We start from the raw sequence: 14,064 nt of genomic DNA, 5'->3' as shown, positions 1-14,064 counted from the left end.
AGGAGTGGGCTGCTGTTTTTTAAAGTCTGACTGTAAAAAGTCAAATATCCTCTATTGCTGTTTTTTAAAGTTTGACTGCAAAAAGTCAAAGATCCTATATTGCTGTTTTTTTAAAGTCCTGACTGCAAAAAGTCAAAGATCCTACATTTGACAGGAATGCGCTGCTGTTTTTTAAAGTCTGACTGTAAAAAGTCAAAGATCCTATATTGCTGTTTTTTAAAGTTTGACTGCAAAAAGTCAAATATCCTATATTGCTGTTTTTTTTAAAGTTTGACTGCAAAAAGTCAAAGATCCTATATTGCTGTTTTCTAAAGTCTGGCTGCAAAAAGTCAAAGATCCTACATTTGACAGGAGTGGGCTGCTGTTTTTTAAAGTCTGACTGTAAAAAGTCAAAGATCCTATATTGCTGTTTTTTTTTAAGTTTGACTGCAAAAAGTCAAAGATGCTATATCGCTGTTTTTTAAAGTCCTGACTGCAAAAAGTCAAAGATCCTACATTTGACAGGAGTGTGTTGCTATTTTTTAAAGTCTGACTGTAAAAAGTCAAATATCCTATATTGCTGTTTTTTTAACGTTTGACTGCAAAAAGTCAAAGATCCTATATTGCTGTTTTTTAAAGTCTGACTGCAAAAAGTCAAAGATCCTATATTGCTGTTTTTTAAAGTCCTGACTGCAAAAAGTCAAAGATCCTACATTTGACAGGAGTGTGCTGCTGTTTTTTAAAGTCTGACTGTAAAAAGTCAAAGATCCTATATTGCTGTTTTTTAATGTTTGACTGCAAAAAGTCAAATATCCTATGTTGCTGTTTTTTTTAAGTTTGACTGCAAAAAGTCAAAGATCCTATATTGATGTTTTTTAATGTCTGACTGCAAAAAGTCAAAGATCCTACATTTGACAGGAGTGGGCTGCTGTTTTTTAAAGTCTGACTGTAAAAAGTCAAAGATCCTATATTGCTGTTTTTTAAAGTCCTGACTGCAAAAAGTCAAAGATCCTACAATTGACAGGAATGCGCTGCTGTTTTTTAAAGTCTGACTCTAAAAAGTCAAAGATCCTATATTGCTGTTTTTTAAAGTCTGACTGTAAAAAGTCAAAGATCCTATATTGCTGTTTTTTAAAGTCCTGACTGCAAAAAGTCAAAGATCCTACATTTGACAGGAGTGTGCTGCTGTTTTTTAAAGTCTGACTGTAAAAAGTCAAAGATCCTATATTGCTGTTTTTTAATGTTTGACTGCAAAAAGTCAAATATCCTATGTTGCTGTTTTTTTAAAGTTTGACTGCAAAAAGTCAAAGGTCCTATATTGCTGTTTTTTAATGTCTGACTGCAAAAAGTCAAAGATCCTACATTTGACAGGAGTGGGCTGCTGTTTTTTAAAGTCTGACTGTAAAAAGTCAAAGATCCTATATTGCTGTTTTTTTAAAGTCCTGACTGCAAAAAGTCAAAGATCCTACAATTGACAGGAATGCGCTGCTGTTTTTTAAAGTCTGACTCTAAAAAGTCAAAGATCCTATATTGCTGTTTTTTAAAGTCTGACTGTAAAAAGTCAAAGATCCCATATTGCTGTTTTTTTTAAGTTTGACTGCAAAAAGTCAAAGATCCTATATTGCTGTTTTTTAAAGTCCTGACTGCAAAAAGTCAAAGATCCTACATTTGACAGGAATGCGCTGCTGTTTTTAAAGTCTGACTGTAAAAAGTCAAAGATCCTATATTGCTGTTTTTTAAAGTTTGACTGCAAAAAGTCAAATATCCTATATTGCTGTTTTTTTAAAAGTTTGACTGCAAAAAGTCAAAGATCCTATATTGCTGTTTTTTAAAGTCTGTCTGCAAAAAGTCAAAGATCCTACATTTGAAAGGAGTGGGCTGCTGTTTTTTAAAGTCTGACTGTAAAAAGTCAAATATCCTCTATTGCTGTTTTTTAAAGTTTGACTGCAAAAAGTCAAAGATCCTATATTGCTGTTTTTTAAAGTCCTGACTGCAAAAAGTCAAAGATCCTACATTTGACAGGAATGCGCTGCTGTTTTTTAAAGTCTGACTGTAAAAAGTCAAATATCCTATATTGCTGTTTTTTTAACGTTTGACTGCAAAAAGTCAAAGATCCTATATTGCTGTTTTTTAAAGTCTGACTGCACAAAGTCAAAGATCCTAAATTTGACAGGAGTGCGCTGCTGTTTTTTAAAGTCTGACTGTAAAAAGTCAAATATCCTATATTGCTGGTTTTTTTAAAGTTTAACTGCAAAAAGTCAAGTATCCTATATTGCTGTTTTTTAAAGTCTGACTGCAAAAAGTCAAAGATCCTACATTTGATAGGAGTGTGCTGCTGTTTTTTAAAGTCTGATTGTAAAAAGTCAAAGATCCTATATTTGACAGGAGTGCGCTGCTGTTAAGCATTTACTTCAAAACAGCTAGTCAAAGATCCTCTTCTTTAAAACAAAAGTATCATGCTGTTTTTAAGGATCTCCTGCAAGAAATCAAAGATCCTCTATGACAGGATACGACAGGTGTGCTTTGCTGTTGTTAAGGATCTCTATTTTCAAGCGCGGCGTTTATTTGTTCAATTAGAGATCAAGCAGAGATTTAATCGCATGAGTGACATATTTTTGACATTGTGGATTTTTCAAAAAGTGTTTCAGGTTTTTTTTTTTTAGTATGAAACATTGTGATTATCATTAATAACCGGCAGAAGGCGTGGCCTTTGACTTCATTTTTTAAATAATTTTGATGTATTAAAATTGCGCAAAGAGGTGGTTATTATTAATAACTGGTGGAGGAGCGTTCACGGCAATTATATGCCACACCAAATTGAACGTGTATATGTATTATATAATGGGCTTTGATTTTGTAGCCTAATTTTATAATTTATATGTATTTATACTATGCAAGGTGGCAGTTATCATTAATGACAGGTGGGAGAAGTGATCTGCATTAATTATAAGACACGTAGAGTACATTGTGAGTGGCTATGTGCTTGTACGTGGGCAACGTACATTATTTCAGTCAATTTCTGTTAGGCATCATGAACAACTAGTAGGAGGAGCATTCACATTTATTGTATAACACCAAATTGAGTGTGTACGTGTGAATATTATATCCTCGGCTTTGACTTTGTGGCTTATTTTTTTATCATTTCTATGTATTTAAAATATGCAAGGTGGCTGTTATGAATAACTGGCGGTGTGATCGATCGGCATTAAATATATGTTATGTAAATTGTATGTAAGCATGTGCCCCTGCAAGAGTGACACACCATGGGCTATTTGACTTTGTGAATTAATTCTAGTCTTTCTGATTTTTCTTCCTATAAGTGGCGATTATCATTAGGAACTGGTGGTAGGAGTGTTCACATTATGTATATGACACCAAATTGAGCGTGTACGTGTGAGTAATATATCCTCCGCTTGGACTTTGTGGCTTGCTTTTCTAATTTTTATGTATTTAAAATATGCAAGTTAGCTGTTATCATCAATAACTGGCGGGATGATCGATTGACATTAAAAATATTATGTAAATTGTAGGTAAGCACGTGCCTCCGTGTGAGTGACATGCCATGGGCTATTTGACCTTGTGGATTATTTCAATCCTTTCTGATTTTTTTCTTCTACAAGTGGCGATTATCATTAATAACTGGTGGTAGGAGCGTTCACATTAATTATATGACACAAAATTGAGCGTGTACGTAATATACCCTGGGCTTTGACTTTGTGGCTTACTTTTATCATTTCTATGTATTCAAAATATGCAAGGGGGCTGTTATCATCAATAACTGGCGAGATGATCGATATGCATTGAATAGAGTATATGTTACGTAAATTGTACACAAGCATTTGCCTCTGCGTGAGTGACATACCGCGGGCTTTTTGACTTTGTAAATCATTTCGAGTCTTTCTGTTTTTGTTTTTTTTCTATAAGTGGCGATTATCATTAATAACCGGCAGGGGGGTCTGTTCACATTAATCATATGAGATGTACATTACGCGGGACATGTGGTGATGAGCACATAATGTCGGGTCTGACTTTCTGGAATTTATCCCTGGTGTTTTTTTTCTTTCTACTACACACAGTGGCCATTAATAACTGGTGGGAGGAACCATAGGCATGAGAGAAATGACATTTTAATAACTGGCGGGAGGAGTGCTCGACATCAATTGTGTATGTTCTACCTGTGCATGGGTGACATACAGCGAGTGGGCGTACTTGGGGTCTTTCTGTTTGTGGTTAATATGTGAGGGGGTGGTTATCGCTGATAACTGGCAAGAGGAGTGACTGCATTGATTTCACGACTTGTATGTGAGCTACATACCGTACTGGAGGTTTTTACTTGTGTGGCTTATTTTAAACATTTTTGGTTATTTCTATTATGCAAGGTGGTGACTATCATTAACAACTGGCAGGTGGCGTAATTGCCTTATCATCACAGGTTTTGGCCTAAATAAATGGTTTACAATGCCTAAGATAAATCAGAAAGTGGATACAGGGAAATATAATCCAAGTCTTTTTTTCAAACTCCTCCTCCTCATCATCATCAAACTACCCTGTTGCTGAATCTCAAGTCTTCACTCTTAATTGCTCTCCAAACAAGTCAGCCAGCCTCTCCCACGCAGCGCTCGCTTCATTTTTATTTTCCTCCACAGGACGTCCACCTCTCATCACTTTCGACTCGCTCGCACATTTACACCCCACCCCGCAGGGGCGACCCGGCGCGCCGAGCGACTCCACTTTGAGAGTCACGTCCGCCACAATTTCTGGGAGTCATGAGCCATTTTGCCCATTTTACAGCTTGATTTTTCTCCCCCGTTTTGTATTGAGGAAGCCGACTCCAAGTGGGAGCGCCTCTCGATTTAGCCGCCGCCATTACAATCAGCCCCCGTATCAACGCTGTTGGAATTGATTGTAGCTCCGTCGATGCAATTGAGGGAAAACGGGGCGCAGCACTCGCCTGCAAATAGTACGAGTCAGCTTTTAGAAAGCAGAGTTTCTCTCGAGCAGCATTATTCTGAATGGACTTATGCCGTCTTTAAGTTGAAGTGGAGGAGTAGTACATTTTATGGCGACACCTAGTGGTCACAATAACTCAATAAGGAAAGCTCATGACGCAGTAAGTTGAATAATGCGGACACGTTTGTTCCTGGATGCTTTGTATTACGCTCCTGCATCAGAGACTTGTGTAATATATAGCTGTAATTATTTGATACTCAGTGCTTTTTAGGGACAGAGTACCTTTGGGACAGAGGACCCTATTGTATTTCTAGTGTTTTATTATTATACTGCCGCCTCTTTGAGCTGTAATTTGACCCCCTTAACATGCTTCAAAACTCACCAAATTGTACACACACATCAGGACTGGCGAAAATTGCGATCTAATCAAAAAACCAAACCCCAAAAGGAAGAAAACACAGGCAAAACTGCCTGTAACTCCCAGTAGGAATGTCGTAGAGACATGAAACAAAAACCTCTATGTAGGTCTCACTTAGACCTATATTTCATACACTGACAACCCCCAGCAAAAATCAACAGAAAGTTTGCAATTCCCCCTTCAAAACAAAAGTTGTGTAAAAACAGTCGCCTTTTTTCAAACATTATCTCCTCTGAGCGCGTTTGTCGTGTCGGCTTCAAATTAGCACAGGAGAGAGATTGAACCCTTCTGATTAAAAGATGATGAAAAAGTTTTAATTACTGCTCCGGTTTGGATTTTATGAGCCCTCAAAGTCGGTCCCGTCCATCGCTGCTTGCAGCTTTAATTTACACTTATTACTAATGTCCAGCTTGTGTGCTATTGTCTGCTTAGCTGTTGTGTAGCTGCTAGCTCCTAGTAGACTTTTTTTTATTTTTTTTATATAAATGACTTGACTAAAAGACAAGAAAAGTGCTTATTTGAGGACATTTAGCTATAAAGTGGCTGTCCAGCTGTGCACAAGTAAACATAACACTTATATCAGATATTTTACACGCAAGTCGGCACTTGTTATTTTTTGCTAATATTGTATTGGGACACACACCCCGAGTATAAACGGGACTAATAAAAAAAAAAAGGGGGAACAAAGTCCACCCTGCTATTTTTCCTGCTTGTAAAAGCCGACACTTTTTTTTTTTTTTTAACATTTGATATGAAACAAGGGAAGGACAAAGCCCCTTTCACAGTGTGACTACAATCAGCTGTTCTGTATGCACGGCACCGACGACAATGTAGAGACCGCCTGGCAAAACCGCCTGGGGGATCAGAGGCGCCTTTCACATAGAAATTAAAAAACATAATTTTGACTGCTCATTTCCCCATGTCGCAATTCTATGACTGAATGTGGGCCACGGCGTGAAATACAGTCAGGTGTGCCGTGGGAGATTATGTAATTTCACCTAATTGGGTTAAAAATATTCTTTTGCACACAAGTAATTACAATCCGTAAATAATGTGCCAGTGTTGAGTGTCTGTACTGTCGAGAGCTCGGCAGAGTAACCGTGTAATACTCTTCCATATCAGTAGGTGGCAGCAGGTAGCTAATTGCTTTGTAGATGTCGGGAACACGTTGTGTCGTGATCACAATATGCAGACGACAGCGGGAGCCCGCGTGCGGGTAATAAGGTATCTTATGCTTAAACCAAAAATAAACAAAAGGCGAGTGCCGCCAAGAAAAGGCATTGAAGCTTAGGCATGGCTATGCAAAACGAAACTAAAACTGAACTGGCTGCAAAGTAAAGAAAAACAGAATGCTGGACGACAGCAAAGACTTACAGCGTGCGGAGCAGACGGCGTCCACAAAGTACATCCGTACATGACATGACAATCAACAATGTAAAGTTTGATCATATTACGCCTATACTGGCTCACCTGCACTGGCTTCCTGTGCACTTAAGAAGTGACTTTAAGGTTTTACTACTTACGTATAAAATACTACACGGTCTAGCTCCGTCCTATCTTGTCGATTGTATTGTACCATATGTCCCGGCAAGAAATCTGCGTTCAAAGAACTCCGGCTTATTAGTGATTCCCAGAGCCCAAAAAAAGTCTGCGGGCTATAGAGCGTTTTCTATTCGGGCTCCAGTACTATGGAATGCCCTCCCGGTAACAATTAGAGATGCTACCTCAGTAGAAGCATTTAAGTCCCATCTTAAAACTCATTTGTATACTCTAGCCTTTAAATAGCCCCCCTGTTGGACCAGTTGATCTGCCGTTTCTTTTCTTTTCTCCTCTGCTCCCCTTTTCCTTGAGGGGGGGGGGGCACAGGTCCGGTGGCCATGGATGAAGTGCTGGCTGTCCAGAGTCGGGACCCGGGGTGGACTGCTCGCCTGTGCATCGGCTGGGAACATCTCTACGCTGCTGACCCGTCTCCGCTCGGGATGGTGTCCTGCTGGCCCCACTATGGACTGGACTCTTACTATTATGTTGGATCCACTATGGACTGGACTCTCACAATATTATGTCAGACCCACTCGACATCCATTGCTTTCGGTCTCCCCTAGAGGGGGGGGGTTACCCACATATGCGGTCCTCTCCAAGGTTTCTCATAGTCATTCACATCGACGTCCCACTGGGGTGAGTTTTTCCTTGCCCGTATGTGGGCTTTGTACCGAGGATGTCGTTGTGGCTTGTGCAGCCCTTTGAGACACTTGTGATTTAGGGCTATATAAATAAAGATTGATTGATTGATTGATTGATGTACCCACAAAGAAGGAAAGCGTCCACACAACTTTAAATAGTCTTGATTGACAAAACAAAGCAGGTGCGGGGAATAGCGCTCAAGGAAGACATGAAACTGCTACAAGAAAATAACAAACAAAACAGGAAAAAACACAAAAATAGGAGCGCAAGACAAGGGACTAAAACACTACACACAGGAAAACAGCAAAAAACTCAAAATAAGTCAGGGGGTGATGTGACAGGTTGTGACAGTACACCTACTTTGAGACAAGAGCTATAGTGATGCATGCTTGGTTATGGTTTAAAGTCATATCCAACAATTGCGAGAACGACTTTTTACTGTCAAAATCGGCTGCTGAGTTTAGTTTTTTAATGATTTCTCCTTGTGGTGTGCCTCCGCATTTTCTCAATGAAAAAAATGTGCCTTGGCTCAAAAAAGGTTGCAAAACACTGGGGTAGAAGATGACAAGGCGGCGTTTTGCTTTTGTGGGTAGTATCGAAAGATCACATGACCTTTAAAATTGGCTTATTTGGAGGGGCTTTTTTCTGTATGAACAATACCATCGAAAAAGGGAAGGACAAAGTCCGTTTCTCATTGCTGCTAAAACCCAGCATTTTTCAAACCCTTTTTTCCTTAACTTAATGGCGGATTAGAGGGTAACTGTACTATATTTTTGAATTTTCCCTATCATTCACAATCCTGTAAGACAAGAACACACCTTTTTGTTAACAGATTCTAACTAGTAAAAAAAAGTTAGCAAAAGTCAGCTAACAATGTAGGTAATGTGAATTGCTCTATTAAGGCGCTTTAAAAAACCTCCATCATTGTTTCATATACACATTGCAAGTATATATGTAATAGAGATGCGCGGTTTGCGGGCACAACCGCGGAGTCCGCGGATTATCCGCGGATCGGGCGGATGAAATTAAAAAAAATTTGATTTTATCCGCGGGTCGGGTCGGGTCGGGTGGTTAATTGAAATAGAAAAAAATTAGATTTTAAATAGATTCAGGCGGGTGGCAGTTAAACCAATTCAGAAATATATATACATAGTTAAAAGTTGTTACCCACATACGAAAAACGAGCAGGCACCTGCTGCATATGCCACAACAACAAAAAAAAAAAAAGAGATGGACACTTTTACGGAGCGGAGAAGGGACGCCTCGCCGGGGTCCGGGACCGAGGCCCCTTCCCCCGAGAGGGCCCCACCGGGAGCCGTAGCTGAGGCGATCCGCGAGAAGGGCCCGACGCACGTCCAGAGTCACCACCGCGCCCACCGCACCGACACCCCGCCTCGTCCGCCTTCGCCGCGGCCTGCGTCACGCGCAGCAGGTAAGCAGCTTACTTGCCCGCCACCCCCGTGGCCGGGGGCTCGTAACAGGGGTCACTCCGCGCGCTCCGCCCGCGCAGCTTACCTGCCCGCCACCCCTGTTGCCGGGGGCGCGTAACAGGGGTCACTCCGCGCGCAGTGCGCTCACGAAAGGGGTGGGGCTCACCCTGGTTGATATAGACAGCAGCTAGGACGGTGGCCATGGAAGTCGGAACCCGCTAAGGAGTGTGTAACAACCCACCTGCCGAATCAACTAGCCCTGAAAATGGATGGCGCTGGAGCGTCGGGCTCATATACCCGGCCGTCACCGGCAGCGAGACGCGCTTGGAGGTGCGCTCAGCGCGGCTCCCATATGATTGCGCACTAGTGTGCGTCTGGGTCGTGACAGCGTGGCACGCGAATGTCTGTGCTGCATTGGATCAGTCTCCTTTCTTTAACAGGCAAAAGCTTTATAACCTCACTAATGCCTTGCATCGTCTATATTAGATATATAACAACGGGCGGGTGCGGGCGGATGGCGGGCGGATGCGGTTCTGATCAAATGTTAGATCGGGTGGATTGCGGATGGTTGACGACTTTCTGATGCGGTTGCGGATGAAATAATTGCCTATCCGCGCATCTCTAATATGTAATGTAGTAGTAGTAGTAATATTGACTTATTTTGATCATTTAAAAATTTTTTTTTTTTTTTATCATATTTTGATCATTTTAAGCATAAGTCAGTGCATGCATTTCACAGGCACATCACAACCTTCGCTTTTCCTTCAACAACAACATCACTACTAAACACTGCAGACTTCATGAGAGACAACTTTGGGACAAATATCAATCCAAAACCTTATATTTTTAAACTTGAATATACGGAGGATGAGCTACACGTTTTCGAGGCTGGGTGATACGCATCATGTCGCATTCTTGCTAAGTGCTAAACAAGAAATACAAACTATGGACATAATAAAACAATCACTTACTGTTCAATATCTGCTCTCACTGGGATGCTGACTGATGGGATGTTTATACCTTTAGATGAATAATTAATCTTAATCCTCACGCAGGTTAAAAAAAAAAGAAAAAAAAGAAAAAAGGTGGGAGCAAACGAGCATCTTTTTGTGTCGTTCTCGAGATTTCCGGGTCTAAGTTGTACGTCAAAGTTGACCAACTTCTTGGTGTATAGCAACAACCTTCTGCTACACAAGTGAGAGGCATTATTTCTCATCTAGAATTAACTTTGACCAACTCAGAAGCGATGCATCAGCTCAGTATGTCAACATCTGCATGATTATGAGCCGCTACTTTTTTTCCTACGCTTGGAACCCTGCAGCTTATAAAACAGTGTGGCTAGTTTATGGATTTTTCTTCGCTGACAGTCACATCGCAAATGCAGACTAATATATGTGTGAATAACAAATTGTGGAGGTCTTGCTCCTCCGGGTTCTCTGGACCACCAATGACGGGCATGACTGCCGTGTTCATCTTTGCGAACAATGATTTATTTTGCAATAAGTTGTGATTTTCAGCCATGTTAAAGCTTATCTCACTTGTTCTCCACCATTAACAACCTCTCCTTCCCGACTGCTGCCTTTAACAGAGCGACAGGTGATCAGACAAACACTCACAGCTGCGTCATCTACGCACCTGTCACTAATCTCGAAGCCGATCCTGACACACCCCGCTTCGCTGCAGGTCCGCAGGCCACGCCCCCCCCCACACACATTTTCAGTGTATTTTCTTGGTTTTCTTTAAAATATTAGTTTTTATATATCTGGAAGACAAATATCCATCCATCCGTTTTCTACCACTTATTCCCTTCGGGGGCGCTGGAGCCTATCTCAGAAAAGGTGTGTTATTGTTTGTGCTATGGCACCATATTTTGGGCGACTTCGCTCGCTGCAGGTGCTGCAGTGCTCTTCTGTTAAGAGCTTTGAACCGGAAGTACAAGTGCCTTTCCGTTTTTTTTAGCCGTCCATAGCGTTTGTACTCGAAAGGATTGTTTATTCATCACTCCAAGCAACGTTTGTAAGTTTTACAATACAACTAAAACAATCATACTTACGAAACCGTACCATGTGTGTCATCTGTAGGAATGTTTTAATGCGTATTTGTATGTGCTATCGTAACATAACGAAGCTGCCGTTGTTAGCATTAGCTAACATAATAACATGTTTACAAGTGTTTGTGTTAGTATTATTAACTTTCTTTTTGTATTGTTTCAGTTTCACAAATTCCTCAGTAAATTCACCAAAACGTCACCGTGGAGTTATTGAGTCTGTTTGGATGATTGGAGAGCGAGCTTCCGCAGGTCGTGGGTCCTTGACGATGACTTCTGTTTTGTTTGATCAACCGTTTTACTGCCAAGATACAGGCACCATTTGGAAACACCTAAGGTATGTAAATAATCATTTACAAAACCTTACTGTATAAATACCTAATTTCACCACGTATGTACAGCATCTGTGGCTTATACTCCGGTGCCGTCAATATATGGAAAATATTTATTTCTTCTAAAATTTACTGGGTACGGCTTATATACGGTAGTTCCCTCTCTGTGATCACGGCGCCGCTAAAAATAGTTCCTCGGCATTAGCGGTTACCATATTTTTCGGACTATAAGTCGCAGTTTTTTTCATAGTTTGGCTAGTCAAATAATATTATTTAGCTGATTCACGTAAGAGACTAGACGTATAAGATTTCATGGGATTTAGCGATTAGGAGTGACAGATTGTTTGGTAAACGTATAGCATGTTCTATATGTTATAGTTATTTGAATGACTCTTACCATAATATGTTAAGTTAACATACCAGGCACGTTCTCAGTTGGTTATTTATGCCTCATATAACGTACACTTATTCAGCCTGTTGTTCACTATTCTTTATTTATTTTAAATTGCCTTTCAAATGTCTATTCTTGGTGTTGGCTTTTATCAAATACATTTCCCCCCAAAAATGCGACTTATATATATGTTTTTTTCCTTCTTTATTATGCATTTTCGGCCGGTGCGACTTATACTCCGGAGCGACTTATACTCCGAAAAATGCAGTATATTAACAATATCGCTGATATTATATGCAACCTGTGTGTAAAGGTAGTTCATAACACTGGGGACAAAATTATTTCACTTTAACACTATTTAAATAAGTACTGTGGAAAAGGAACAGGCTGGTTAATGCTTGATCAGCTCTGACGGATCAGTTGCAGGATCTCTGCGTGAAAGGTGCTGCTAAAATCATTATTTTAAAACAAAGATTATCAAGAATATAAATCTACCCCCCCCGACTCGTATTTCCCCTCCGCCCTCTGTCCTCCTTCTGTCTTTTTACGCTGCTTTATTTACATTTTCCCTGCTAGCTTATCCTCTCCTCCCCGCAGCCCATCGGCCGATTCGTTCCACTCATCACATCACTCTTCCTCCTCTTCCTACTCCTCCTCCCCGCGTTCATCAACACGCTCGGCTGCGCTGATAAAAGGATTTCCCTCCTTGGCCTGCACCAGTCGTGTCATGTCAGATCTGTTCAAATCAGCACAGCGGGATTAAGGCAAGGGAAGAAAGTGTTTAAAAAGTTTCCCGCAAATAATAATAATAATAATAATAATAATAGGAATAAAAATAATAAGCTCTGTGAATTGAGGCGAGATGTGGCTGATAAGGAGGATCAGGAGGAGGAGGTAACCTTGACATCCACTTTGTTTGGTGTAATTAAAAGGGAGGCAACTCATACTTCATTTAAAGACAGGCCAAAATATGATAACGTTAGCAATGTTAGCACAGCTACACTGAACAAAAATATGAACGCAGCACTTTTGTTTTTGCTCCCATTTTTCACAAGTTTTAACTCAAAGATGTAAAACTTTTACTATATACACAAAATACCCATTCCTCTCAAATATTGTTCACAAATCTGTCAAAACCTGTGTTAGTGAGCATTTCTTCTTTACCAAGGTAATCCATCCCACCTCACAGGTGTGGCATATCAAGATGCAGATTAAACAGCATGATTATTGCACAGGTGTGCCTTTGGCTGACCACAATAAAAGGCCACTCTGAAACATGCAGTTTTATCACACAGCGCAATGCTACAGTGGCAAGTTTTGAGGGAGTGTGCAGTTGGCATGTTGACTGCAGGAATGTCAGTTGCCTGTGACTTGAATGTTCATTTCTTAACCATAAGGCGTTTCAGGGAATTTGGCAGTACATCCAACCGGCCCCACAACCGCAGACCACGTGTAACCACACCAGCCCAGGACCTCCACATCCAACAAGGTGCACATCCATGATCGTGTGAGACCAGCCACCCGGACAGCTGCTGCAACAAATGGTTTGCATAACCAAATAATTTCTCCACAAACTGTGAGAAACCGTATCAGGGAAGCTCATCTGCATGCTCGTAGGCCTCAGTCGAGGCCAACCGACTTGAATTGGAAAATGCTCACATTCGATGGGGTCTGGCACGTTGGAGAGGTGTTCTGACCTCCTCATACCCCAAATAAAGCAAAACTGCACATTTCAGAATGGCCTTTTATTGTGGGCAGCTTAAGGCACACCTGTGCAATAATCATGCTGTTTAATCAGCATCAAGGGCGCCACTACGTCTGAAGAACAGGAGGGGCTTAGCCCCCAGGAGGTTCCTCTTATGCGAGTGCGTGAATACATTTTTTTTGCACTTGCAAGATTTTTTTGCTCACAACTTTTTGGCACTGTATTAGCATTACACAACAATGAAGACATCTAAATGGCTTAAAGTGGAAGTGTAAGAAAGCTTCAGTCATCTTTAGTGAGCATGAGATGGCCCAACCACATAAGGACAGTGTTGTTGCATGGAAAAGCTAGCAGGCAACTTGCAAGCAGGGGAACGTTGAACAGATGATAGCAGTGTAAACACTCTTGCACAGGACTACAGAGTTGACCAGAAAACAGAGGAGTTTCTGGTGGAAAGAAACTTTCTTGCCTGGAAAACGGGCTGGATGTCCACCCAAAGATATGTTTTTCGTGCTCAAAATCTTTGATTCAGAATTTTTGCACGTGCAATATTTAACTTGTTTTTACTGTATTAGAATTACACAGCAAATACTGAAGAAATTGAAATGGTTGAAAATCAATATTATTAGTT

The 14,064-nt window shown here is 40.7% G+C and overlaps 1 protein-coding gene across 3 annotated transcripts in view; it reads right to left on the bottom strand.

Moving 5' to 3' along the window:
• Positions 1 to 14,064, bottom strand: part of sgcd (sarcoglycan, delta (dystrophin-associated glycoprotein)) — a 547,116-nt gene that overhangs the window by 6,659 nt on the left and 526,393 nt on the right. The gene's annotated exons all lie outside the window — the stretch shown is intronic.

This window comes from Nerophis lumbriciformis, linkage group LG09 (genome assembly GCF_033978685.3).
Source record: "Nerophis lumbriciformis linkage group LG09, RoL_Nlum_v2.1, whole genome shotgun sequence".
Taxonomy (NCBI): Eukaryota; Metazoa; Chordata; class Actinopteri; order Syngnathiformes; family Syngnathidae; genus Nerophis; species Nerophis lumbriciformis.
Note: the sequence above shows the minus strand (reverse complement) of the source record. Positions and strands in the feature narration are given on the sequence as shown.